Source organism: Jatropha curcas, chromosome 10, assembly GCF_041381405.1.
Source record: "Jatropha curcas cultivar XTBG-Jc1 chromosome 10, XTBG_Jcur_1.0, whole genome shotgun sequence".
Lineage (NCBI taxonomy): Eukaryota > Viridiplantae > Streptophyta > Magnoliopsida > Malpighiales > Euphorbiaceae > Jatropha > Jatropha curcas.
In genome coordinates, this window is record NC_143160.1 from 21,706,092 (window position 1) to 21,710,987 (window position 4,896).

Below are 4,896 nucleotides of genomic sequence, written 5' to 3' on the forward strand. Positions count from 1 at the left end.
TCTTTGTGGTTCATGTTCCTTTCATGGCTAAAGTAAACTGAATTTGGGAAAAACGTGATTTTGAGTGAGATTTAGGACCATTTCTCAATCCTTTCTAATTTCCATCCATGTCTGAGTCCTTCATAAAAGTTGTAGTTCTATCTCTTATCTTTCCAACCCATCCTCTTGTGTCCAATTTGGAGATATATAACTCAACTTATGGCTGAAACACTCAAACTGACTCTGTTTGTGTCGGGCCACATGCATCACTGAATTGAGTGCCCATTTTGACCACTATAATGACAAGATTAGGTTCTGAGTTCTTCATAAAAGTTGTTGCCCTGTGTCTTGAGAATTCTCTCGTTCTGGATTGGTTTAATTTGAATGTTTGGTTTAGTAGGAATTCAATAAACAATGGACTTGGTTCTGCTGAATCAGGTCTGGCTGTTAGTTTGTGTTCCTAGCTTTGTTTTGTTATATTCCATATTGATCTGGGCTGTGATCCCTTCATAACATTTGTAGGCTTTTGTCTTAGCTGTCTAATGACTCTGATTTCATTTAATTTGGAGACCCATAACTCAAGTTATGTTTTAAAAACACAGCAAAGGTCAGTGTTAATTTTATGCTGGAATTTTTCTATGTTAAGTCATTTTATTTAAGTATGAGAATTTTTATGAATTACTTAAGTTTAAATTAAGTTTTTATTATGAGAAGACTAAAGAAAATGAATTTTATGAGAAATGTTTTTTGGCTCTAATATACTTGGTGTGGATTTGATGCATGATTTGATTTTATTATGTATGATGAGCATGCTCGGCATTTGATGCCATTATGATAAGAAGCTATGATCATATGCTAGGCACGTGGGTGTCTTATGTTAGGGCGGACGCGCTCTATATGTTATGATAAGGTTGGCGACCTAAGGCCATTATGAATAAGCTATGAAAACTTATCTACTTCTTTTTCTCCTAAGTGTATGTGAGCCCTTATAAAATATTTTTAAGGAAGTGAAATAAATGAGATCACATTATGTTAATAACTCTTAGTTTACCACAACGTATTTATGATATCAAATGAATTTCTAAAGCATGGTGTGTTGGTGTGCATATGTACTGCATGTTCAAATTTAATGATTTTATGTATATAAATGATTTTTAAGTATGTTGTCATCACAACATTGGTTTGTTGTGTTTTATGAGCACCACTGAGTTTTATACTCAGCGCGTTGATTTTATCACGCGCAGGTTGGAGATTGTGCTTGCTGCTTAAAGACCTGAATAGTAGCATCAGAGCTGAAGAGATATTTTGGTAGTTACTTAGTATTTTTTTTTTTTTTTGTAACTAAGAATTATGGCATGTATAAGTATTACATTTTTTGGAGACTGTATTAGTTAATTTATAACTTAAGCATATTGTTGTAAATTATTTTGGTGTATATATTGGGAGATAAACTTGGACTTATTTAATGGTTAGAACATTAGAAGTTGATATGTTTAAATGAATGTATTGAATTGATGAATATTATAATGTTATTGAGGATATGAAATGATAGAAGTGCTATTGTGTTGTTATTGGAGTTTGATGGGGTTTGGAGTTTGGAATTGGGAGTGCTTTGTATTCATATGTTTGGCAACTTCTATTTTTAGGGGAAACTCTTGCAGTTTTTCTGTAGGACTCTCCCAAATCATTTTCAAAACAAAATATTATTACTTGCTAAACTTATGAATACTAAGTCACTTCTAATTCATAATATGATTGTATGATTTATATGTAGGTTAGGACGGTGCCTCCGGCACCGAATGTGGCATCCACCGTCGGGTCTTTCAGGATCGGGCGGCGGGTGTTACATTTAGTGGTATCAGAGTATAGGTTTAGGCGGTTCTTGGACTATATGCATATATAGGAATTTATCTATTTTGAAGGGAGAGTATGAATAATTGAAGTTAAATACATGCCATATTGATTTGGTTTGGAACTTCTCTCTGATGCGAACCTTTTGGTCTTTGTAGGAGTTGAGTGATGTCTCAACATCTGTCTGATGAGGAGATGGATAGTTATGTCCCTCCTAGTGGTGGTATTCCTGTTGGTGATGTCGCTAGTGGTGCTGTGGGTTCTGATGCAGAGCACGCCTCGAGGGTGGGGCAAGCTGCTGCAGGTCCTGCTGGGCCTAACCAAGATACGTTTGTTCAGCAGTTAGTTGCTGCTTTGAGGCAGGCAGCGGGAGCTGTTCCCCAGGCTCCAGTTGCTCCAGCCCCTATTCCAGTTCGTCCCCCTATTGAGAAACTGAGGAAATATGGAGCTGTTGAGTTTATGGGTAGAAAGGATGATGTGGCTTATGCAGCAGAGTGTTGGCTCCAGTCTGTGGAGAGGATATTGGAGTAGATGCAGTGCTCACCTGTAGACAGTTTGGTTTGTGCCATTTCCTTATTGAGAGAGGAAGCTTACCAGTGGTGGGATACTGTATCACGGACAGTTAGTGCTGAGCAGAGGACTTGGGACTTCTTTCTTTCTGAGTTCAGACAGAAATATATTGGGGAGCTTTACATTGACCAACATAAAGCCGAGTTTTTAGAGTTAAAACAGGGCAGAATGTCTGTGGCTGAATATGAGAGAGAGTTCATCCGGTTGAGCAGGTATGCTACTGAGATGATTCCTACTGAGTCTGATAGATGCAAGCGCTTTAGGAAAGGCTTGCATGATGAATATCGCATGCATCTAGTTGCTCATCCTCATACATCATTGTCTTTCCTAGTGAAGGCAGCTTTAGAGCTTGAGGAAGTGAGGAATGAGCAGCAGGCTAGGAGGCAACGGAGTCAGTAGGGTCAACAAAAGAGGTTTCAGGGTATGGTATCTGGACAGACTTCTGGGCTCAGTCTAGTAGTAAGAGGCATAAAGGTTCATCACAGACCTGGTCTAGACCGATTCAGAGACATGGACAGGGTACTCATGGCAGAGTAGCTCCACAGACCACATATGTTGCTAGTGGTGGAGGTGCTACATGGATTGATATTCCGACATGTACTCAGTGTGGAAAGAAGCATCCCGGGGTTTGTAGGAGATTTTCTGGGGCATGCTTTCGATGTGGGTCTATAGAGCATTTGCTTCGAGACTGCCCTATGACTTTGGCTAGTGCAGCTCCTCAGGTAGGGAGGTCGGCTCCTTATGTTTCGAGAGGCAGAGGCAGAGGCCATAGTGATACAGGAGGCACTGGGAGTCAGAGGCTAGTTTCAGAGACAGTGGAAAAACTTGAGTCCAGAGCACCTGCTAGAGCGTATGCTATCCGGACTAGGGAGGAGCAGGATGCCCCAGACGTTATCATTGGTACATTCTCTCTCTTTGATATTTCTGTATATGCTTTGATTGATCCTGGCTCTACTCATTCATATTTAGGCATACATGTGGGTAGATTGGGTAATATGCATGCTGATATGTTAGAGCATAGTATTGAGGTTACTAATCCCTTGGGTCATAGTGTCGTAGTTAATCGGGTGTATAGAGATTGTCCATTGGTAATCTATGGCCATGTGTTTCTGGGAGATCTAATAGAGTTGCCTTTCCGGGAGTTTGATGTGATCTTGGGTATGGATTGGTTATCTAGACATGGAGTTATGATTGATTGTAGACTTAAGAGGATTACACTCCAGACTTTATCTGGTGAGGAGATTGTAGTTGTGGGTGAGAGGTCGGATTACCTCTCTAATGTTATTTCTGCTTCTACTGCTAGAAGATTGATCCAGCATGGTTGTGAGGCCTACTTAGCCTGTGTACTTGCTCTAGAGTCAGAATCTCCTAGTGTCCATGATATACCCACAGTATGTGATTTTCCGGATGTGTTTCCAGAGGAGTTGCCTGGTTTACCTCCTGAGAGAGAGGTTGAGTTTGGTATTGAGGTTATGCCTGGTATTGCACCGATATCCATTGCTCCGTATCGGATGGCGCCTGCTAAGTTGAAAGAGTTAAAGATACAGATTCAAGAGTTGCTTGATAAGGGTTTTATTCGTCCTAGTGTATCTCCATGGGGTGCTCCAGTATTGTTTGTAAAGAAGAAGGATGGATCACTTAGATTGTGTATTGATTACAGACAACTTAACAAAGTTACTGTGAAGAATCGGTATCCATTGCCTCGGATAGATGATTTGTTTGATCAGTTGAGAGGAGCTAGTGTATTCTCGAAGATAGATCTGAGATCAGGTTATCATCAGCTAAGGGTGAAGGCATCAGATGTACCTAAGACTGCTTTCAGGACACGCTACGGTCACTATGAGTTCTTGGTAATGCTGGTTTGACTAATGCTCCTGCAGTGTTCATGGATTTGATGAACCGGATCTTTCATCCTTACTTAGTTCGGTTTGTGGTTGTGTTCATTGATGACATCTTGGTATATTCTCAGACTAGAGAGGATCATGATCACCATTTAAGAATTGTACTTCAGATATTAAGAGAGAGACAGTTGTATGCTAAGCTGAGTAAGTGTGAATTCTGGTTGTCTGAGATTGCTTTCTTGGGTCACATTATTTCTATTGAGGGTATTAGAGTTGATCCGAAGAAGATAGAGGCAGTGCTTGAATGGAAGCCACCGAAGAATGTTACAGAGATTCGGAGTTTCTTAGGATTGGCTGGTTATTATAGAAGATTTGTCAAGGGATTTTCTCTCATTGCGGCTCCTTTGACTAGACTTCTTCAAAAAGATGTCAGATTCAAGTGGAATGATAAATGTCAGAATAGTTTTGAGAAGCTTAAGGTGATGCTTACTGAAGCTCCAGTGTTGACACAGCCAGTTTCGGGTAGACCATATGATGTGTATAGTGATGCTTCATATAATGGATTGGGTTGTGTGCTTATGCAGGAGGGTAAGGTAGTTGCTTATGCTTCTAGACAGCTTAAACCACACGAGAAGAACTACCCTACTCATGATTT

General features: G+C 40.1%; 1 pseudogene; it reads left to right on the forward strand.

Moving 5' to 3' along the window:
- Positions 1 to 1,998: 1,998 nt before the first annotated feature.
- LOC149493262 (uncharacterized) lies at positions 1,999 to 4,265 on the forward strand (annotated as a pseudogene).
- Positions 4,266 to 4,896: the final 631 nt, after the last annotated feature.